Source organism: Tachyglossus aculeatus, chromosome 1 (assembly GCF_015852505.1).
Source record: "Tachyglossus aculeatus isolate mTacAcu1 chromosome 1, mTacAcu1.pri, whole genome shotgun sequence".
Taxonomy (NCBI): Eukaryota; Metazoa; Chordata; class Mammalia; order Monotremata; family Tachyglossidae; genus Tachyglossus; species Tachyglossus aculeatus.
The window spans coordinates 10,898,013-10,922,851 of record NC_052066.1 but is presented as its reverse complement, the minus strand read 5'-3'; the positions used below and the strand labels follow the sequence as shown (position 1 = coordinate 10,922,851).

The 24,839-nt window shown below is 47.6% G+C and overlaps 1 protein-coding gene across 2 annotated transcripts in view; it reads right to left on the bottom strand.

Annotated features, from left to right (window-relative positions):
• The window catches only part of TNS1 (tensin 1), a 225,574-nt gene that overhangs the window by 182,098 nt on the left and 18,637 nt on the right, over nt 1–24,839 (bottom strand). For both annotated transcript variants that reach the window (XM_038760090.1, XM_038760131.1), the window contains exon 2: nt 806–847. The gene's annotated coding sequence lies outside the window, so the exon portion shown is untranslated. The remainder of the gene's footprint in view (nt 1–805; nt 848–24,839) is intronic.

The window sequence follows — 24,839 nt, the reverse complement described above, 5'->3', positions numbered from 1 at the left end:
TACAGCCCAGCCCGCACCCTCCGCTCCTCCACCGCTGATCTCCTCACCGTACCTCGCTCTCGCCTGTCCCGCCATCGACCCCCGGCCCACGTCATCCCCCGGGCCTGGAATGCCCTCCCTCTGCCCATCCGCCAAGCTAGCTCTCTTCCTCCCTTCAAGGCCCTGCTGAGAGCTCACCTCCTCCAGGAGGCCTTCCCAGACTGAGCCCCTTCCTTCCTCTCCCCCTCGTCCCCCTCTCCATCCCCCCATCTTACCTCCTTCCCTTCCCCACAGCACCTGTATATATGTATATATGTTTGTACATATTTTTTACTCTATTTATTTTATTTGTACATATCTATTCTATTTATTTTATTTTGTTAGTATGTTTGGTTTTGTTCTCTGTCTCCCCCTTTTAGACTGTGAGCCCACTGTTGGGTAGGGACTGTCTCTATATGTTGCCAATTTGTACTTCCCAAGCGCTTAGTACAGTGCTCTGCAAATAGTAAGCACTCAATAAATACAATTGATGATGATATTAAGACTGTGAGCCCCACATAGGACAACCTGATCACCTTGTATCCCCCCCAGCACTTAGAACAGTGCTTCGCACATAGGAAGCGCTTAATGAATGCCATTATTATTAGTAATAATAATACTGATGCCATTTATTATTATTATTATTATTATTATTATTATTATTATTATCTCCTCCAGCTCAGCCTCCCCACCCCATCTCCCTCAGTTCTTCCCCCTGCCCCCATCTTCACCCCGGCTCCATCTCCCCTCCCCATCCCCTCAGCCCCCTCCTCCAGGTGAGACTCACCTGCAGCTCATGGTGGGAAGGAGGACTGCAGGGGGTGGCCACCTGGGAAAGGAGCAGACAGGGAAGAGGTCAGGGACAGAAAACATCACGGCGACCATGAAAAACCACCAATGGTCAGCCCCACCTCCATGCCCACCTCCCAGGCAGGAGAGCCCCTCCCCAGGCTTGGCCGAGTCTTCCCAGCTAGTAATAAGAACATCAATAATGACAATAATAATAATAACAACAACAATAACAACAACAACAACAATAATAATAATAATAATGGTACTTGTTAAGCGCTTACTATGTGCCAGGCAATGTACAGAGCGCCAGGGTGGACACAAGCAAATGCAGCTGGACCAGGCCCTGTCCCACATGGGGCTCACAGTCTCCATCCCCATTTTGCAGATGAGGCCCAGAGAAATGAAATGATGATGATGATATTTGTTAAGGGCCTACTATGTGCCAAGCACTGTTCTAAGTGCTGAGGGTGGGGGAATACAAGGTCATCAGGTTGTCCCACATGGGGCTCACAGTCTTCATCCCCATTTTGCAGATGAGGAAACAGAGGCCCAGAGAATTGAAGTGACTTGGCCAAAGTCACACAGCAGACAAGTGGCGGAGCCGGGATTAGAACCCATGATCTCTGACTCTCAAGCCCAGGATCTTGCCACTAAGCCCACACAAGCCCACAAGCCCCACCCATCGCTGCCTAGCAACCACTAGCCCTCCCATCCTGCCCCTCCATCCCCTTCAAACCTCTACTGAGAGCTCACCTCCTCCAGGAGGCCTTCCCTGACTGAGTCCTCCGTTTCCTCTGCTCCTCCTCCCCCTCCCCATCCCCTTCCCTGCCCCACAGAACTTGTGCATATTTGTACATATTTATTACTCTAAATTATTAATGATGTGTATCTAGCCCTAGTTCTATTTATTCTGATGGTATTGACTCCTGTCTACTTGTTTTGTTTTCTGTCTCCCCCTTCTAGACTGTGAGCCCATTGTTGGGTAGGGACCATCTCTATGTGTTGCCAACTTGTACTTCCCAAGCGCTTTGTACAGTGCTCTGCACATAGTACATGCTCAATAAATACGATTGAATGAATGAATGCATGGGCAGGGATTGTCTCTATGGCTGAATTGTACTTCCCAAGCGCTTGGTACAGTGCTCTGCACACAGTAAGCACTCAATAAATACAACTGAATGAATGAACCTGATTAGCTTGTATCTTGAGAAGCAGGCTCAGTGTCAAGAGCCTGGGCTTGGGAGTCAGAGGTCATGGGCTCAAATCCCCACTCTGCCAATTGTCAGCTGTGTGACTTTGGGCAAGTCACTTCACTTCTCTGTGTCTCAGTTCCCTCATCTGTAAAATGGGGATTAAGACTTTGAGCCCCCCATAGGACAACCTTGATTACCCTGTATCCACCCCAGTGCTTAGAACAGTGCTTGGCACATAGTAAGTGCTTAACAAATACCAACATTATTACTATTATTATTACCCCAGCACTTAGAACAGGGATTGGCACACAGTAAGCGCTTAACAAATACCAATATTATTATTATTACTACTATTATTACTAATAATAATAATTATTAGTCAGCCCGGGGAATGACCCCCAACATAGAGGTCAGTGTGGGGGTGACGGTGGAATCCAAGCCCCATGCCCACCCTGGTCCTTCCTCTCCTCTGGGCTGTGGGACCTCACCCTCCTCACTGCTCCTTCCTGGGAAGGTAGGGGGAGAATTAAACTCCTGCCAGGGCTGGGGGTGGAAAGGCAGGGCAGGGACAGCCATTGTGGAGGGCCCATTTGGCAAAAGAGCACTGGGAACATGCAGAAAACGAGGATTTTGTGCATGCAAGAAATGAACACTGCATAAGTGAAATTAATGTGGCTCCCCTCCTTCCTCTCCCTCTCCCCATCCCCCCCGGCCTCCTTCCCCTCCCCACAGCACCTGTATATATGTTTGTACAGATTTATTATTCTATTTATTTTACTTGTACATATTTACTATTCTATTTATTTTATTTTGTTAATATGTTTTTTGTTGTCTGTCTCCCCCTTCTAGACTGTGAGCCCACTGCTGGGTAGGGACTGTCTCTATATGTTGCCAACTTGCATTTCCCAAGCGCTTAGTACAGTGCTCTGCACACAATAAGCGCTCAATAAATACAATTGATTGATTGATTGATTGAACTTCCCAAGCGCTTAGTACAGTGCTCTGCACACAGTAAGTGCTCAATAAATACGATTGAATTAATGAATGAATGAAAAGCACGGGTTTGGGAGTCAGAGGTCGTGAGTTGAGTCAGTAAGCGCTCAATAAATACAATTGAATGAATGAATGAAAAGCACGGGTTTGGGAGTCAGAGGTCGTGGGTTCTAATCCCAGCTCCGCAACTTGTCAGCTGGCTAACTTTGGGCAAGTCACTTAGCTTCTCTGTGCCCCATTTACCTCATCTGGAAAATGGGGATTAAGATTGTGAGCCCCACGTGGGACAACCTACTTACCTTGTATCTCCCCCAGTGTTTAGAACAGTGTTTGGCACATAGTAAGCATCTAACAAATACCATCATTATTGTTATTATTATTACTAAGAGAGCACTGCACATGTGCAGTCTGTACCCACCCAAAAGACTGTGAACCTGTTGTGGGCAGGGATTGTCTCTCCTTATTGCGGTACTGTACTTTCCAAGTGCTTAGTACAGCGATCTGTACACAGTAAGCACTCAATAAATACTACTGAATGGATGAAAGAGCACTGAGTGCATGTAAAAATGAACACTTGGTGAATGCACAAAAAGCGCAAGGGGCACTTGTGGGAAATTCATTCATTCACTCAATCGTATTTATTGAATGCTTACTGTGTACAGAGCACTATACTAAGTGTTTGGGAAGTACAGCACTGTGCTCAAGCAGGAAAAGAGCATTGTGGACATACAGGAAATGAGCACTGTGTCCGTGCAGAAAATAATAATAATGGCATTTATTAAGCACTTACTCTGGGCAAAGCACTATTCTAAGAAAATGAGCACTGTATGCATGCAGGAAATGAGTACTTTGTACAAGCACGGGAAGAGCACTGTGGGCAGGCAGAAAAAGAGCACAGTGCGGTGCGCAAGCAGGTAAGGATGTTGATTATTGTTATTCTGCAAGGGGCTGTCACTAGTTCATGAATAACCTCTTTTCCTCTACTGGGAGCCAAGAATTGTTGGCTCTTTTCCCTGCTATTTCCCCCCCGGGGGGCAGAAAACAAAAATTCCAGGGCCCAAAGACCCCTCCCCTCGTCCCTGGCCGCCTCTGGCCGCCCCTGGCTGCCCCTGGCCGCCGGGAGAGGCTGGGCTTTGGATGGGCACCAGGCCAGCCCTCAGCTCTCCTTGGCTGAGGTGGGTGACGGTGCCAGCGGATTCCTGAGGTTTGAGCCAGGCTGGGCCGCCCGGACGCCAAGGCCCCCGGAGGCAGAAGGTGGGTTAATAATAATAATGATGGTGATGATGATGGTATTTGTTAAGCACTTACTATGTGCCAAGCCCTGTTCTAAGCGCTGGGGTAGATACAAGTTAGTACAATCACTCATCCTGTTCCGACTGGATTACTGCATCGGCCTCCTTTCTGATCTCCCAACCTCCTGTCTCTCCCCACTTCAGTCTATATTTCACCCTGCTGCCCGGATTATCTTTCTACAGAAACGCTCTGGGCATGTCATCCCCTTCATCAAAAATCTCCAGTGGTTGCCCATCCACCTCCATTTCAAACAAAAGCTTCATACTATTGGCTTCAAAGCTCTCCATCCCCTCGCCCCCTCCTATCTCACCTCCCTTCTCTCCTTCTCCATCCCAGCCCGCACCTTCTGCTCCTCTGTCGCCGCTAACCTCCTCACTGGGCCTCATTCTCGCCTGTCCCACCGTTGACCCCCAGCCCATGTCCTTCCCCTGGCCTGGAATGCCCTCCCTCCACACATCCACCAACCTGGCTCTCTTCTTCCCTTCAAAGCCCTACTGAGAGCTCACCTCTCCTAGGAGGCCTTCCCAGACTGAGCTCCCCTTTTCCTCTGCTCCTCCTCCCCTCCCCATCGCTCCGACTCCCTCCCTCTGCTCTACCCTCCCTCCCCGCCCCACAGCACTTGTGTACCCATGTACATATTTATTATTCTATTTATTTTATTAATGATGTGTTTCTATAGTTCTATTTATTTATATTGATGCTATTGATGCCTGTCTACTTGTTTTGTTGTCTGTCTCCCCCCTTCTAGACTGTGAGCCCATTGTTGGGTAGGGATTGTCTCCATCTGTTGCCGAATTGTACTTTCCAAGCGCTTAGTCCAGTACTCTGCACAGAGCAAGCGCTCAATAAATACGACTGAATGAATGAATGAAAGTGCACCATTCCACAGTAGAGAAACCACCCCCCAAACCCCTGGCCCAAACCCACCCCGGGTTTGGCAGCCAATCATGGTGCTGAATCCCCCCACCAGCCAGGAACATCTTACTGACTCAGATCTTCCTCCAGCTTGATACAGTTTAATCTCCAATTCTACTTGAATAACCATCGTCATTCATTCATTCATTCATTCATTCGTATTTATTGAGCGCTTACTGTGTGCAGACCACTGTAGTAAGCACTTGGAAAGTACAATTCAGCAACAGATAGAGACAATCCCTACCAAACAATGGGCTCACAGTCTAGAAACAGGCTCACATCTTCATCATCATTATCTCAATTGTCATCAACATCATCAACATTATTATTATTATGGTAATAATCATAATTATGGTTTTTGTTAAGCACTTACTATGTGCCAGGCACTGTACTAAGCGCTGGGGTAGATAAAAGCTGATCAGGTTGGAGTCCCTTCCCACATAGGGCTCCCAGTCCCAATCCCATTTTATAGATGAGGTAGCTGAGGCAAAGAGAAGTGAAGTGGCTTGTCCAAAGTCACACAGCGGACAATTGGCGGAGCTGGGATTAGAATCCATGACCTTCTGATTCCCAGGCCAGGGCTCTAGCCAATACATTATGCTGCTTCCCCCATAATTGTGGTATTTGTTAAGCACTTACTATGTGTCAGGCACTGTACTAAGCGCTGGACTGGATACAAGCAAATAGGGTTGGACATAGTCCCTGTCCCATGTGGGGCTCACAGTCTCAATCCCCATTTTACAGCTGAGGCAACTGAGGCCCGGGAAAGTGAAGTGATTTGCCCAAGACCACACAGCAGAACCCATGACCTTCTAACTCCCAGGCCCTGACTCTCGCCACTAGACCATGCTGTATTTGTTACGTGCAAACAATGTGCCAAGCACTGCACCCAATGCCGGGGCAGACTCACACCTCCTCCAAGAGGCCTTCCCCGATTAAACCCTCTTTTCCCTGGCTCACTCTTCCTTCTGCTTTATCTATGGATGTGGATTCTTGGGCATTTGATATCCGCCTCACCCTTAACCCCACGACATTCATTCATTCATTCCTTCAATCATATTTATTGAGCACTTACTGTGTACAGAGCACTGTACTACGCGCTTGGGAAGTACAAGTTGGCAACATATAGAGATGGTCGCTACCCAACAGTGGGCTCACAGTCTAGAAGCGGGAGACAGACAACAAGACAAAATATATTAACAAAATAAAATAAATAGAATAAATATGTACAAATAAAATAAATAAATAGAGTAATAAATACGTACAAACATATATACATATATACAGGTGCTGTGGGGAGGAGAAGGAGGTAAGGTGGGCTGGGGTGCGGAGGGGGAGGAGGAGGACATTTGTGTACGTATCTTTAAATTATACATTATTAATCATTTATAGATCTATATTAATGTCTGTCTCCCCCTCTAGACTGTAAGCTCGTTACAGGCAGGGGACGTGTCTGCTAATTCTGTTGTATTATACTTGCCTAAGTGCTTAAAAGCAGCATTGCCTAGTGGCAAGAACCCGGGCTTGGGAGTCAAAGGTCGTGGGTTCTAATCCCGGCTCCGCCACGTATCTGCTGCGTGACCTTAGCGCTTCACTGCTCTGGGCCTCAGTGACCTCATCTGTATAATGGGGATTGACACTGTGAGCTCATGTGGAACAGGGACTGTGTCCAACCTGATTGCCTTGTTCCTACCCCAGTGCTTAGAACAGTGCTTGGCACATAGTAAGCACGTAACAAATACCATCATTATTATTATTATAGTAAGCACTCAATAAAACCCTTACTTGGTCGATCGATCGATTCAAGTTAGGTCGAACATGGTCCCTGTCCCACGTGGGGCTCACAATCTTAGTAGGAGGGCAATCAGGGGTTACATAGGAGGAAACTGAGGCCCAGAGAAGTGCACAGTAGGCAAGTGGTGGAGCCGGGATTAGAACCCAGGTCCTTTTACTCGGGGCCCATGCTCTTTCCAATAGGCCACGACACTCCTCATCCGCCATCATCATCACCATGACCACCACCACCATCATTACCATTCATTCATTCATTCATTCAATCGTATTTATTGAGGGCTTACTGTGTGCAGAGCACTGTACTAAGCGCTTGGGAAGTACAAGTCGGCAATAAAATGATAAAACCAGAGGGAGGAGAGGGTGTGGGTGTGAACATGAGGAATTCTGTTTTGGACATCTTAAATCTGAGGTGTTGGTGGGACATCCCAATAGAATTACCTGAAGGCAGGAGGAATTGTGAGAAGGCAAAGGAGGAGAAAGGATAGGTCTGGAGTAGATTTGGGAATCTTTTGTGCAGAGATGGTAGTTGAAGTCTTGGAAGCAAATGAGTTTTCTACGGTAGTGTGTGTAGATGGAGAATAGAAGGGGACCCAGAACTGAGCCTTGAGAGACTCCCTCAGTAAGGAAGTGGGAGGCAGAAGAAGAGCCTATGAAGGAGACTGAGAATGAGTGGCTAGAGAGACAGGAGAAGAACCAGTAGAGGACAGTGTCAGTGAAGCCGAGGTTTAGATAGTGTTTCCAGAAAAGGGGGGTGGGGTCCACAGAATTGGGAGATTGAGGTGGATTAGAATGGAGTAGAAACCATTGGATTTGGCAAGAAGGAGGTCATGGGTGACCTTAGAGAGCATCATGGCCTAGTGGAAAGAGCACGGGCTGGAAAATCAGAGGATCTTGGGTTCTAATCCCAGCTTCACCACTTTCCTGCTGTGTGACCTTGGGCAAGTCACCCAATTTCTCTGGCCTCAGTTACCTCATCTGCAAAATAATTACAATAATAACAATAAGATGAAGATCAAATGCCTGTTCTCCCTCTCCTTAGACCATCAATCATATTTTCTGAGAGCTCACTGTGTGCGGAGCACTGTACTAAGCAATTGGGAGAGGACAATCCAACAGAGTTGGTAGACACAGTTCCTGCCCACAACAAGCTCCCAGTCTAGAGGGGAGACAGACAATCATATAAGTTCCCATTATTGGGTAGGGACTGTCTCCATATGTTGCCGACTTGTACTTCCCAAGTGCTTAGTACAGTGTTCTGCACACAGTAAGCACTCAATTCATTCATTATTCAATCGTATTTATTGAGTGCTTAGTGTGTGCAGAGCACTGTACTAAGAGCTTGGGAAGTACAAGTTGGCAACATATAAAGACAGTCGTGACCCAACAACGGGCTCACAGTCTAGAAGGGGGAGACAGACAACAGAACAAAACATGTAGACAGGTGTCAAGTCTCAATAAATATGACTGACTGAATGAATGAATAAGTAAAAAATAAATAAATTATGTATAATAATAATAATGATGGCATTTATTAAGCGCTTACTATGTGCAAAGCACTGTTCTAAGTGCTGGGGAGGTTACAAGGTGATCAAGTTGTCCCACGTGGGGCTCACATGTATGTGGACATAAGTTCTGTGGGGCTGAGAGAGGTGAAGAAAGGGAACTAATCCAAGAGCAAGGGTGACGCAGAAGGAAGTGGGAGAAGAGGAAAGGAGGGCTTAGTCCGGGAAGGCCTCTGGGAGGAGATGGGCCTTCTATAAGGCTTTGAAGGTAGGGAGAGTGATCGTCTGGCATATTTGAAGGTGAGGGAGTTCCACGATAGGGGCAGAATATGGGAGAGAAGTCAAGGATGAGATAGACGAGATGGAGGCCCAGTGAGAAGGTTGGCATTAGAGGAGCAAAGTGTGTGGACCAGGTAAGAGGAGGAGAGTAGCGAGGTGAGATAGGAGGGGGCGACGGGATGGACGGCTTTAAAGCCGATGATGACGAGTTTCTGTTTGATGCGGAAGTGGATGGGCAACCCCTGGAGGGTCTTGAGTAATTGAGAGATGTGGATTGAATGATTTTGTAGAAAACTGATTGGGGCAGCAGAGGACTGGACTGGAGTGGGGAGAGACAGGAGGCAGGGAGGTCAGTGAGGAGGCTGACGCAGTAGGAGGCAGGATATTTAAAATACTCAGGTTAGTATAGAACCCATTTGGATGGAGAGGAAAGTGGATTTTAGCGATGTTGTGATGATCGAACCCACAGGATTTGGTGACGGATGGAATACGTATGTTGAATGAGGGAGATGAGTCGAGGATAATGCCTAGGGTGTAAGATAGGTGTAAGATAGGGTGTAAGATAGGATGTTGGTGGTGTCTACAGTGATGGGAGAGTCAGGGGAAGGGCAGAGTTTGGGTGGGAAGCTGAGGAGTTCTTCTTTGGACTTGTTAAGTTTGAGGTGATGGGAGGACATCCAAGAACAGATGTCCCGAAGGCAGGTGGAGATGAGAGATTGCAGAGAAGGAGAGAGATCAGGGCTGGAGATGGAGATTTGGGAATCATCCGCTTAAAGGTGGGAGTTGAAACCACGGGAGCAAACAAGTTCTTCAAGGGAGCGGGTGTAGATGGAGAAGGGAAGGGGACCCAGAACTGAATTTTGAGGGACCCCCACAGTTAGTGGGGGGAGGCAGAGGAGGAGCCCACGAAGGAGACTGAGAATTAGTGGCCAGAGAGATAGGAGGAGAATCAGGAGAGGACCGTGTCAGGGAAGCCAAGATCGGGTAGTGTTTCCAGGAGAAGGGGGCAGTCTACAGTCCACCACAGCTGAGAGGTCGAGGAGGATTAAAAGAAGGGCATCAGGGACCTCTGAGAAGGCAGTACAGCGCTCAGCACTTTGAACAGTGCTCAGCGCTTAGAACAGTGCTTTGCACATAGTAAGCACTTAATAAATGCCATTATTACTGAATGAAAAGGGCAAAGGCCAGGTTGGAGGAGAGGAAGTGGAGACAGCAGGTGTAGACGACTCGCTCATGGAGTTTGGACAGGAACAATAATAATAATTATGGTATTTGTTAAGTCCTTACTATGTGCCAAGCACTGTTCTAAGCACTGGGGTAGATACGTGGTAGGAAGGAAAAGGGGTGATAACTGGAGGGAGCCATTTGCCATCACCACAATCACCATTATCATCATCACCATCATCATAACTACCGCTGGAGAAACAGCATGGCTGAGTGGCAAGAGCCCAGACTTGGGAGTCAGAGGTCATAGGTTCTAATCCCAGCTCCGCCACCTGTCAGCTGTGTGACTTTGGTCCAGTCACCTCACTTTTCTGTGCCTCAGTTTTCTCATCTGTAAAATGGGGATTAAGACGGTGAGCCCCACGTGGGACCATCTGATGACCTTGTATCTACCCCAGCTCTTAGAACAGTGCTCAGCCCATAGTAAGCACTTAACAAATACCATGATCATCATCATCATTATTATTATTAATACTACTAATAATAATAATAATAATGGTATTTGTTAAGTGCTTGCTGTGTGCCAGGCACTGTATTAAGCGCTGGGGTGGATCCAAGCAAATCGGGTTGGACTCATCCCATGTGGGGCTCACAGTCTCCATCACCCTTTGACGGATGAGGTCACTGAGGCTCAGAGAAGTGAAGTGCCTTGCCCAAGGTCACACAGCAGACAAGTGTGGGGAAGCAGCGTGGCTCAATGGAAAGAGCCCGGGCTTTGGAGTCAGAGGTTATGGGTTCAAAAATCCCAGCTCCGCCACTTGTCAGCTGTGTGACTTTGGGCAAGTCGCTTCACTTCTCTGGGCCTCAGTGACCTCATCTGGAAAATGGGGATGAAGACTGCGAACCCCACGTGGGACAACCTGATGAACTTGCATCTCCCCCAGCGCTTAGAACGGTGCTCGGCACATAGTAAGTGCTTAACAAATACCATCTGAGAGAAGCAGCGTGGCTCAGTGGAAAGAGCACGAGCTTGGGAGAGTCAGAGGTCGTGGGTTCTAATCCCAGCTCTGCCTCTCGACAGCTGTGTGACTTCGAGCAAGTCACTTCACTTCTCTGTGTCTCAGTTTCCTCATCTGTAAAATGGGGATTAAGACTGTGAGCCCCACGTGGGACAACCTGATAACCTTGTATCTCCCCTAGAGCTTAGAACAGTGCTTGGCAGATAGTAAGCACTTAACAAATATCATTATAATAATTATTATTATTGCCACAATCACCATCATCATCATCATGATCACCATCACTATCACCATGGTTACCATCACCATCCCCACGAGTAATTACAGAGCACCTGCTGTGAGCAGAACACTGTACTTTGGGCTTTGGAGCATTCAATAAGAGCCCGTAAGTCTCTTTAGTACCTTGCTCAGTCCCCGCCCTCAAGGCGATTACAAAGAAAATGACAAAAGGAATGTGACTGTTTATTGTTTTACTGTACTTTTCCAAACGCTTAGTACAGAGCTCTGCACACAGTAAGCACTCAATAAATATGACTGGATGAATGCACAAATGAATGAAAAAAAGGGAAAAATTAATATTCAATGGAAAGAAGCAGCGTGGCCTAATGGAGAGCCCCAGCCTGGGAGTCAGGGGACCTAAAAATAATAATAATAATGATGATGGTAGTTGTTAAGCACTTACTATGTGCCAGGAACTGTACTAAGCGCTGGGGTGAATACAAGCAAATCGGGTTGAATACAAGCAAATCGGCTTGAACACCATCTCTGTCCCATGTGGGGCTCACAGTTTCGATCGCCATTTTACAGGTAAGGTCACTGAGGCCCAGAGAAGTGAAGTGACTTGGCCAAGGCCACACAGCAGACGAGTGGCAGAGCCAGGATTAGAACCCATGACCTTTCAACTCCCAGGACCGAGCTCTAGCCACTAGGCCACACTGCTTCTCTACAACTACTAGTCAGTCAGTTAATCATATTTACTGAGCACTTACTGTGTGCAGAGCACTGTATTAAGCGCTTTAGAGAGTACATTATAATAACAGACACATTCCCTGCCCAGAATGAGCTTACAATCTAGAAGGAGGAGACAGACATTAATGTAAATGAAATAAAATTACAGCTATGATGATGATGATGATGGCATTTGTTAAGAGCTTACTATGTGCAAAGCACTGTTCTAAGTGCTGGGGAAGGTACAAGGTGATCAGGTTGTCCCACGTGGGGCTCACAAGCTTAATCCCCATTTTACAGATGAGGTAACTGAGGCACAGAGAAGTGAAGTGACTTGCCCAAAGTCACACAGCTGACAAGTGGTGGAGCCGGGATTTGAACCCATGACCTCTGACTCCAAAGCCCGTGCTCTTTCCATGCTGAGCCACGCTGATATGGACATAAATGCTGTGGGGCTGGGCAGAGGGGGTGAATACTACTGCTACTACTACTAATAAGAATAATGATATTTGTTAAGCGTGGCTGCCTGTCAACCTACGAATCAAGCAAAACCTCCTCACCCTCGGCTTCGAGGCTGTCCATCCCCTCGCCCCCTCCTACCTCACCTCCCTTCTCTCCTCCTTCCCAGCCCGCACCCTCCGCTCCTCTGCCACCGCTAACCTCCTCACTGGGCCTCATTTTCATCTGTCCCGCCATCGCCCCCCCGCCCACATCCTCCCCCTGGCCCGGAATGCCCTCCCTCCACACATCCCCCAAACTAGTTCTCTTCCTCCCTTCAAAGCCCCACTGAGAGCTCACCTCCTCCAGGAGGCCTTCCCAGACTGAGCCCCCTTTTTCCTCTCCTCCTCCCCATCACCCCCTCTGCCCTACCTCCTTCCCCTCCCCACAGCACTTGTATATATTTGTACAGGTTTATTACTCTATTTATTTTATCATCATCATCATCATCAATCGTATTTATTGAGCGCTTACTATGTGCAGAGCACTGTACTAAGCGCTTGGGAAGTACAAATTGGAAACATATAGAGACAGTCCCTACTCAACAGTGGGCTCACAGTCTAAAAGGGGGAGACAGAGAACAAAACCAAACATACTAACAAAATAAAATAAATAGAATAGATATGTACAAATAAAATAAATAAATAAATAAATAGAGTAATAAATATGTACAAACATATATACATATATACAGGTGCTGTGGGGAAGGGAAGGAGGTAAGATGGGGGGGATGGAGGGGGGATGAGTGGGAGAGGAAGGAAGGGGCTCAGTCTGGGAAGGCCTCCTGGAGGAGGTGAGCTCTCAGTAGGGCCTTGAAGGGAGGAAGAGAGCTAGCTTGGCGGATGGGCAGAGGGAGGGCATTCCAGGCCCGGGGGGTGACGTGGGCCGGGGGTCGATGGCGGGACAGGCGAGAACAAAGTACGGTGAGGAGATTAGCGGCAGAGCAGTGGAGGGTGCGGGGTGGGCTGTAGAAGGAGAGAAGGCAGGTGAGGTAGGAGTAAGCGCTCAATAAATACGATTGATTGATTGATTGATAGGAGGGGGCGAGGTGATGGACAGCCTTGAAGCATTTGTACATATTTACTATTCCATCAATTTTGTTAATGATGTGCATATAGCTTTAATTCTATTCATTTATTCATTCATTCAATCGAATTTATTGAGCACTTACTGTGTGCAGAGCACTGTACTAAGCGCTTGGGAAATACAAGTTGGCAACGCATAGAGACAGTTCCTACCCATGACGATTTTGACACCTGTCTACATGTTTTATTTTGTTGTCTGTCTCCCTCTTTTAGACTGCGAGCCCGTTGTTCATTTATTCATTCAATCATATTTATTGAGCGCTTCCTGTGTGCAGAACACTGTACTAAGCGCTTGGGAAGTACAAGTTGGCAACATATAGAGACGGTCCCTACCCAACAGTGGGCTCACCATCTCTATATGTTGCTGACTTGTATTTCCCAAGCGCTTAGTCCAGTGCTCTGCACACAGTAAGCACTCAATAAATGTGACTGAATGAATGAATGCCAAGCATTGGGGTAGATCCAACTTGTACTTCCCAAGCGCTTAGTACAGTCCTTTTAGACTGTGAGCCCACTGTTGGGTAGGGACTGTCTCTATATGTTGCCATCTTGTACTTCCCAAGCGCTTAGTACAGTGCTCTGCACACCGTAAGCGCTCAATAAATACGATTGATTGAGTGCTCTGCACACAGTAAGCACTCAATAAATATGATTGAATGAATGAATGAATGAAATCCATGATCATCAGGTCGGACACAGTCCCTGTCCCACCTGGGGCAGACCCCCACCTGAACTAGTCCCTGCCCAAAAGCCCAACCTGGCTCTGCTGTCTCTTTGACCCTCCTCATCCCACCCAACTCAATCAGTCAATCAGTCAGTGGTATTTATTGAGCACTTACTGTGTGCAGAGCACTGTTCTAAGTCATGATGGTATTTGTTAATACCATCATTTGTGGCCAACTTGTACTTCCCAAGCTCTTAGTACAGTGCTCTGCACACAGTAAGCGCTCAATAAATACGATTGAATGAATGAATGAATGTTAAGCACTTACTATGTGTCAAGCACTGTTCTGAACACTGGGGTAGATACAAGCTAAGCAGGTTGGACACAATCCCTGTCCTTCATGGGGCTCAAGGCCTCAATCCCCATTTTCCAGATGAGGGAACTGAGGCTCAGAGAAGTGAAGTGACTTGACCATGGTCACACAAAAGACAAGTGGTGGATCTGGGATTAGAACCCAGGTCCTTCTGAATCCCAGGCCTGGGCTCTACCCACTAGGCCACGCTCCTTCTTGCAGCCCGTCTTTCTCCATCACCCCATCCCTCCATCTCTCCCATTTCTCTCCATCTCTCTCCACCCGCCCCACCCGTCCCACTGTGTCTCTCTGTCCCTCCGTGTCTCTCTGTCCCTCCTCATCTCTCTCCATGAGCCCAGATGAGGGGGCCAATAAGGCAGGTGGGTGGGCAGAGCTGGGGCGGGCAGGGCCGCGGCCAGGCTGGGCACAGGCAGAAGGGCTCCCAGAACAATTGTTCCACCTCCGCTGACGCATATCCCCCCTCCGAGACACACACATGCATGCAAAGCACACAGACACACACAAACACACACTTACACACATCTACACACCCACACTCATACCCACATTCGAGCACACACACACACAAACACACACTCATTTATACCCACATTCACCACACACACAAACACACTCACACTCATTTATACCCACATTCACCCCCCCACACACACACACACTCACTCTCTCTCTCTCTCTCTCTCTCTCTCTCTCTCTCTCTCTCTCACGCAGCATGGCTCAGTGGAAAGAGAGCCTGGGCTTGGGAGTCAGGGGTCATTGGTTCAAATTCCGGCTCTGCCACTTGTCAGCTGTGTGACTTTGGGCAAGTCACTTCACTTCTCTGGGCCTCGGTTACCTCATTTGTAAAATGGGGATTAAGATTGTGAGCCCCACATGGGACAAGCTGATCATCTTGTATCCTCCCGAGCTCTTAGAACAGTGCTTTGCACATAGTAAGCACTTAACAAATACCAAAATTATTATTATTATTATTATTATACACCCACACTCATTCATACCCCCCCCACACACACACATTCACACTCATTCATACCCACATTCGAGCACACACACACACACACTCACTCACCCCTCCACACCCACACTCCCTCATACCCACATTCGAGTGCCCGCACACAGACTCACATCTGCACACCTGCACTCCGGGAAGCAGCGGGCTCAGTGGGAAGAGCCCGGGCTTTGGAAACAGTGGGTGGTCATGGATTTAAATCCCGGCTCCGCCAATTGTCAGCTATGTGGCTTTGGGCAAGTCACTTAACTTCTCTGGGCCTCAGTCACCTCATCTTCTAGACTGTGAGCCCACTGTTGGGTAGGGACCGTCTCTATATGTTGCCAACTTGTACTTCTCAAGCGCTTAGTACAGTGCTCTGCACACAGTAAGCACTCAATAAATACGATTGAATGAATGAATGAATGAATGAAAATGAGGATTAAGACTGTGAGCCCCCCCGTGGGACAACCCAATCACCTTGTAACCTCCCCAGCGCTTAGAACAGTGCTTTGCACAGAGTAAGCACTTAATAAATGCCATTATTATTATTATTGTTATTATTATACCCACATCCACATCCCCTCCCCCCGCCACACACACGGTCACACACAGACTCACAGCTACAAATCCACACTCACTCATATCTATTCAATCATATTTATTGAGCACTTACTGTGTGCAGAGCACTGTACTAAGCACTTGGGAAGTACAAGCGCTCATACCCACAAGTACTCATACCCACATTCATGTGCACAGACCCACCTACATAGATCGCGTCACACACAGACTCTCATCTACACACCCACACTCACTCATCTATAATTCTATTGATCTAATTTGATGGTATTGACGCCCTGTCCACTTGTTTTGCTTTCTTGTCTGTCTCCCCCCTTCTAGACCGTGAGCCCATTGTTGGGTAGGGACCGTCTCTATATGTTGCCGACTTGTACTTTCCAAGCACTTAGTACAGTGCTCTGCACACAGTAAGCACTCAATAAATGCAATTGAATGAATTGAGTGAATGAACTCATACCCACATTCACCACACACACACACACACACACCTCTCCATTCTTCGGTGGCCCAGCCAGCATCTGAAACCAATCCATCAATAAGCGCTCAATAAAAATAATTGATTGATCAGAAGGGTCAGTGGATGAGCAGGTTGACAAAGTGTCGGGGGGTGGGGAGATGTGAAGCAGCGTGGCTCAGTGGAAAGAGCCCAGGCTTGGGAGTCAGAGGTCATGGGTTCTAATCCCGGCTCTGCCACTGGTCAGCTGTGTGACTTTGGGCAAGTCACTTAGCTTCTCTGGGCCTCAGTTCCCTCATCTGTAAAATGGGGATGAAGACTGTGAGCCCCCCGTGGGACAACCTGATCACCTTGTATCTCCCCCAGTATTTAGAACAGTGCTTGGCACATAGTAAGTGCTAAACAAATAACAATATTATTATTATTATTATTATTATTGTTATTATTATTATGTGGGGGTGAGGAGCTGGGGATGGGGGCCAGGGAGGGGAGTCCTCTAGACGGTAAGCTCGTTTTGGGGAGGGAATGTGTCTACCGACTCTGTTCCATTGTCCTCTCCCCCAGTGCTTAGTACAGGGTTCTGCAAACTGGAGATGCTCGACAAATGTCATTAATGATTGATTGATTGAAAGTCAGAATCAGCTAGGAAACCTAGTGTGGACTTCACACACATACACAACCATGCAAACAAACACACACACAGAGCTGTGCACCCTCAAACGGACACATCTGTGCGGACAGAGCCCTTAGACATACATTCTGCATGCACACACACTGCACACACACACACACACACACACACACACACACACACACACACACACACACACACACACACACACACTGCGCCTATGCTGGAGGCCCACAGGATTCATTCAATCATATTTATTGAGCACTTACTGTGTGCAGAGCACTGTACTAAGCGCTTATGCTTATACTAGGGATGCAGGCACACACGCCACCCACACTTTGCACACACATACACACAGGCTGCATAAACACGCCCCCAATCTAGCCTGTGAGCCCATTGTCGGGTATGGACCGTGTCTCTATGCTGCCGATTTGTACTTCCTAAGCGCTTAGTCCAGTGCTCTGGACACAGCAAGTGCTCAATAAATACGACTGAATGAATGAATGAATGAATAAGCATCCACCCGGATACATACATGCTGCGTAAGCATCCACGTCGCCTAAAGAATAATGCTGGTATTTGTTAAGTGCTTATTTTGTGCCAAGAACTGTTCTAAGAGCAGGGGGAATACAAGGTCACAGGTTGTCCCACGTGGGGCTCACAGTCTTCATCCCCATTTTCCAGATGAGGGAACTGAGGCACAGAGAAGTGAAGTGACTTGCCCAAAGACACTCAGCTGACAAGTGGAGGGGCCGGGATTCATTCCTTTCATTCATTTAATCGTGTTTATTGAGCGCTTACTGTGTGCAGAGCACTGGACTAAGCGCTTGGGAAGTACAAGTTGGCAACATATAGAGACGGTCCCTGCCCAACAACAGCTCACAGTATAGAAGGGGGAGACAGACAACAGAACAAAACATGTGGACAGATGTCAAGTCGTCAGAACAAACAGAATTAAAGCTAAATGCACATCATTAACAAAATAAATAGAATAGTAAATACGTACAGGTAAAATAAATAGTGCAATGAATCTGTACAAACACATATACAGGTGCTGTGGGGAGGGAAAAGAGGTAGGGTGGGGGGGATGGGGAGGAGGAGAGGAAAAAGGGGGCTCAGTCGGGGATTAGAACCCATGACCTCTGGCTCCTAAGTCCCTGCTCTTTCCACTGAGTCACGTTGCCCACGCACTGCACGGACACTGCTCGCAGGCGGCCCACTCTCTACGTGCACTTTGCACCCACGCTGCGCCACACTGCACGCACCATGTACCCACTCTGCATCCAGGCTGCACTGCACGCCAGCTGCAGCACATTGCGTGCCTCACTGCACGCACTGCAGGTCCTCTGCACACACTCTGCAGGCCGCCAGCAGGATGCTCAGGAAGGGTGGAGGGGAAACGGGACGGCTGGGAGGGAAGGCACGGGAGGCAGGGCAGGGGCCGCTGAGGAGGGGGAAGACTGTGGGGGTGTGGAGGCTGGGGGGGATGGGACATCCTCCCTTTTAGACTGTGAGCCCACTGTTGGGTAGGGACTGTCTCTATATGTTGCCAACTTGTACTTCCCAAGCGCTTAGTACAGTGCTCTACACACAGTAAGTGCTCAATAAATACGATTGATGATGATGATGATGATGACAGATTCCTCTTCCCCCCCTTCAAAGCAATTGCCAGCTGTGTGACTTTGGGCAAGTCACTTAGCTTCTCTGGGCCTCAGTGACCTCATCTGTAAAATGGGGATTAAGACTGAGCACCCCATGGGACAATCTGATCACCTTGTAACCTCCCCAGCACTTAGAACAGTGCTTGGCACATAGTAAGCACTTAATAAATGCTATTATTATCATTATTATTACTGCAGGCCCATCACCTCTAAGAAGCCTTCCCTCAGCCCCACTTTTTTCCTCTTCTCCTCCACTCTCCTGCATCACCCTGACTCACTCCTTTTCTTCATCCTCCCTCCCAGCCCCACACCACTTAGTTCCACCTCCCTCATTTCTTTATTTCTATTGTTGTTAATAATAATGGTACTTGTTAAACTCTTACTATGTGCCAAGCACTCTTCTAAGCACTCGGGAAGATACGAGGTGATCAGGTTGTTCCACGTAGGGCTCACAGTCTTAATCCCCATTTTACAGATGAGGTCACTGAGGGCCAGAGAATTTAACTGACTTACCCAAAGTCACACAGTGGACACATGGTGGAGCCGGGATTAGAACCCACGACCTCTGACTCCCAATAATAATAATAATAATAGTGGTATTTGTTAAGCGCTTACTATGTGCCAAGCACTCTTCTAAGCCCTTGGGAAAATACGAGGTGATCAGGTTGTCCCATGGGGGGCTCACAGTCTTAATCCCCATTTTATAGATGAGGTCACTGAGGGCCAGAGAAGTTAACTGACTTACCCAAAGTCACACAGTGGACACATGGTGGAGCCGGGATAAGAACCCACGACCTCTGACTCCCAATAATAATAATAATAGTGGTATTTGTTAAGCACTTACTATGTGCCAAGCACTCTTCTAAGCACTCGGGAAAATACGAGGTGATCAGGTTGTCCCATGGGGGGCTCACAGTCTTAATCCCCATTTTATAGATGAGGTCACTGAGGGCCAGAGAAGTTAACTGATTTACCCAAAGTCACACAGTGGACACATGGTGGAGCCGGGATTAGAACCCATGACCTCTGACTCCCAATAATAATAATAATAGTGGTATTTGTTAAGCGCTTACTACGTGCCAAGCACTCTTCTAAGCACTTGGGAAAATACGAGGTGATCAGGTTGTCCCATGGGGGGCTCACAGTCTTAATCCCCATTTTACAGATGAGGTCACTGAGGGCCAGAGAAGTTAACTGATTTACCCAAAGTCACACAGTGGACACATGGTGGAGCCGGGATTAAAACCCATGACCTCTGACTCCCAATAATAATAATAATAGTGGCATTTGTTAAGCGCTTACTATGTGCCAAGCACTGTTCTAAGTGCCGGGAGAGATACAAGGTTATCAAGTTGCCCCAGGTGGGGCTCACAGTCTTAATCCCCATTTTACAGATTAGGTCACTGAGGCCCAGAGAAGTGAAGTGACTTGGCCAAAGTCACTCAGCTGATAAGTGGCGGAGTTGGGATTAGAACCCATGACCTCAGACTCCCAAGCCCAGGCTCTTGCCACTGAGCCACGCTGCTTCTCACTGTGGTATTTGTTAAGCACTTACCCTGTGCCAGGCACTGTTCTAAGCGCTGGGGTGGATACAAGCAAATCGGGTGGAACACAGTCCCTGTCCCACATGGGGCTCACAGTCTCAGTCCCCATTTTACAGATGAGGGAATTGAGGCCCAGAGAAGTGAAGTGACTTGCCCAAGGTCACACAGCAGAAAGGAGGTGGAGCTGGGATTAGAACCCACGTCCTCTGACTCGCAGGCCTTTGTTCTATCCCCTACGCCATATTTTTTTAAAATTTTGGTATTTGTTAAGCGCTTACTACATGCCAAGCACTGTTCTAAGCACTGGATATTAATGTCTGCCTCACCCTCTCTTTACTGAATGTGTCTGCTTATTGCATCATCCTCTCCCAAGCGCTTAGTCCAATGCTCTGCAATGCATTTTTTATTGCTATATTGTCCTCTCCTAAAGGAGCTTTGGGCCCAGCAAGGGGGACAGGGAGGGAAATTTGGGGGAAAGGGTGAGGAAAACTCCCCTCCCCACCTCTCCTGTTCCTGCCCTGACCCACCTCCTGCCCCCCACAACCCAAGACACAGGAGGAGAGGAGCCCCCCAAGAGTCCGTGAGTCACAGGCCGACTCTGACCAGAACCAGACTGGCCACCTCCCTCTGGTCCAGTCACCCTCCAACAGACAGCAGCCCCCAGACATTAGAGAAGCAGCGTGACTCAGTAGCAAGAGCCCAGACTTGGGAGTCAGAGGTCGTGGTTCAAATCCTGGCTCCACCACTTTCATTCTTTCATTCCATCGTATTTATTGAGTGCTTACTGTGTGCAGAGCACTGGACTACTTAGCTCTGTGACTTTGGGCAAGTCACTTCACTTCTCTGGGCCTCAGTTCCCTCATCTGTAAAATGGGGATGAAGATTGTGAGCCCCCCGTGGGACACTCTGATCACCTAGTAACCTCCCCGGCGCTTAGAACAGTGCTTTGCGCATAGTAAGCGCTTAATAAATGCCATCATTATTATTATTCTCTGTGCCTCAGTGACCTCATCTGGAAAATGGGGATCAGAACTGTGAGCCCCACTTAGGACAACCTCCCCCTGCATATCTGACAGACAACAACTATCCCCCACTTCCAAGCCTTATTGCAGGCCCACCTCCTCCAAGAGGCCTTCCCTGACTAAGCCCTCCTTTCCTCTTCTCCCACTCCCTTCTGCGTCGCCCTGACTTGCTCCTTTTATTCATCCCCCCCTCCCAGCACCACACCACTTACGTCCATAGCTGTCATTTATTTATTCATTTATTTATTTATTCATATTAATGTTTGTCTCCCTCTCTGGACTAAACCCATTGCGGGAAGGGAATTTCATCATCATCATCATCAATCGTATTTATTGAGCGCTTACTATGTGCAGAGCACTGTACTAAGCGCTTGGGAAGTACAAAAGCGCTTGGGAAGTACAAAATTTGTCAGTTTTTGTCAGTTTGTCAGTTTATTTGTCAGTGAATTTGTCAGTTTATTGTTCTACTGTATTCATTCATTCATTCAATTGTATTTATTGAGCGCTTACTGCGTGCAGAGCACTGTACTAAGTGCTTGGGAAGTACAAGTCGGCAACAGATAGAGGCGGTCCCTACCCAACAATGGGCTCACAGTCTAGAAGGGGGAGACAGACAACAGAACGAGGCCCAGTGAGGAGGTGAGCAGCGGCCGGCGGCCGAGCAGCGGAGGGTGCGGGTTGGAATAGGGAAGGAGAGAAGGGAGGAGAGGTAGGAGGGGTGAGGGGATCGAGAGCCTTGAGGCCGAGAGTGAGGAGTTTTTGCTTGATTCGTAGGTTGACAGGCAACCACTGGAGATTTTTGAGGAGGGGAGTCACATGCCCAGAGCGTTTCTGCACAAAGATGATCTGGGCAGCAGAGTAAAGTACAGACTGAAGTGGGGAGAGACAGGAGGATGGGAGATCAGAGAGGAAGCTGATGCAGTAATCCAGTCAGGATAGGATGAGAGATTGAACCAGCAAGGTAGTGGTTTGGATGGAGGGGAAAGGACAGATCTTGACCATGTTGTGGAGGTGAGACTGGCAGGTTTTGATACTCTCTCTGAACTGTACTGTACTTTCCCAAGTGCTCAGTTTGGTGCTTGGCACAGAGTAAGTGCTCGATAAATACGACTGAATGAATTGAATGCACTTCCCTTCTCTGGGCTTCAGTTTCCTCAATATATAAAATGAGGTTAAGATCTCTGTTTCTTCCTCCTACTTACACTGTGAGCCCCAGATGTCTTGTATCTGCCTCAGTGCTTAATACAGGACTTGGCATGTAATAAATGCTCAATAAATACCTCAGAGTTGTTATCATTCATTCATTCATTCATTCAATTGTATTTTTTGAACGCTTACTGTGTGCAGAGTACTGTACTAAGCTCTTGGAAAGTACAATTCAATTGATAAATAAATACGATTGATGATGATTTATTCAGCTTGATTTAGTGGCTAGAGCCTGGGCCTGAGAGTCAGAAGGACCTGGGTTCTAGTCCTCACTCCACCACTTGTCTGCTGTGGGATCTTGGGCAAGTCACTTCACTTCTCGGGGACTCAGTTCCCTCATCTGTAAAATGGGGATTAAGACTGTGAGCCCCACAGAGGACAACCTGATGATCTTGTATCTACCTCAGCACTTAGAACAGTGCTTGGCAGATAGTAAGCACTTAACAAATACCATCATCATTATTATTATTATTATTATTATTATTATTACTACTACTACTACTACTAATAATAATAATAATGATGTTATTTGTTAAGCATTTGCTGTGTGCCAGACAGTGTACTAAGCGCTGGGGTGGATACAAAGCTAATCGGGTTAGACACGTTACTACTAATTGTGGTGTTTGTTAAGCACTTACTTCGTACCAGACACTGAGGATACAGGTAATTCACGTTGGCCACGGTGCCTGTCCTGCATGGGGCTCACAGTCTTAATTCCCATTTTACAGATGAGGGAACTGAGACACAGAGAAGTGAAGTGACTTGTCCAAGGTCACACAGCAGATACGTGACAAAGCAGGGGTTAGAAGCCAGGTCCTTCTGACTCCCAAGCCCGGGCTCTAGCCATTAGGCCACGCTGCTTCTTGGTAATAATAATAATAATAATGGCATTTATTAAACACTTACTATGTGCAAAGCACTGTTCTAAGTGCTGGGGATGTTACAAGGTGAACAGATTGTCCCACGGGGGACTCACAGTCTTAATCTCCATTTTACAGATGAGGGAACTGAGGCACAGAGAAGTTAAGTGCCTTGCTCAAAGTCACACAGCTGACATTTGGGTGAGCCAGCATTTGAACCCATGACCTCTGACTCCAAAGCCCGTGCTCTTTCCACTGAGCCACGCTGCAGTACTACTCAATACGGTGCTCTGCATACAGTCAAAGATCAGAAAATACCATTGTTCGATTGATTGACTGATGGACTGATTGAAACATGGAAGCACACGGGGATGGGATACCAACATCACCCAAGTAGTAGTAAGAGGAGGATTTATTGAAAGCCCGCTCAGTGTGTTACACTGAAGTAGGCGCTTAGGAAGTCCAGAATAACAAAGTAACACAATGGTGCTTTTTTATGGTATTTAAGTGCTCCTTATGTGGCAGACACTATTCTAAGAGCTCGGGTAGATTCAAGCCAATCAGTCAACGTGCCTGTTGCTCATGAGGGCACAAAAATCGATGCCTTGTCTCCACAAATCATTATTATTATTATGATATTTGTTAAGCGCTCACTATGTACCAGGCACTGTACTAAGCGCTGGGGTGAATACAAACAAACCGGGTTAGACACAGTCTCTGTCCCTCATGGGACTCACAGTCTTCATCCCCATTTTCCAGAGGAGGGAACTGAAGCCCAGAGAAGTGAAGTGACTTGCCGAAGGGGACACAGCAGACAGAAGCACCGTGGCTCAGTGGAAAGAGCATGGGCTTTGGGCTTTGGAGTCAGAGGTCATGGGTTCCAATCCTGAATCTGCCAATTGCCAGCTGTGTGACTTTCGGCAAGTCACTTAACTTCTCTGTACCTCCGTTACCTAATCTGTAAAATGGGGATTAAGACTGAGCCCCCGTGGGACAACCTGATCACCTTGTAAACTCCCCAGCGCTTAGAACAGTGCTTTGCACATAGTAAGCGCTTAATAAATGCCATTATTATTATTATTATTATTAGTAGTAGTAGTAGTAAGTGGCAGAGCCGGGATGAGAATCCACGACCTCTGACTCTCATCATCATCATCATCATCAATCGTAGTTATTGAGCACTTACTGTGTGCAGAGCACTGTACTAAGCACTTGGGAAGTACAAGTTGGCAATATATAGAGACAGTCCCTACCCAACAGTGGGCTCACAGTCTAAAAGCCTCTGCCCTTGTCACTCGGCCATACTGTTTCCCAAGTGTCAAGCTGGCAGTGGGGAGCACAGACCGAGGGTGGCTGGTAGATGC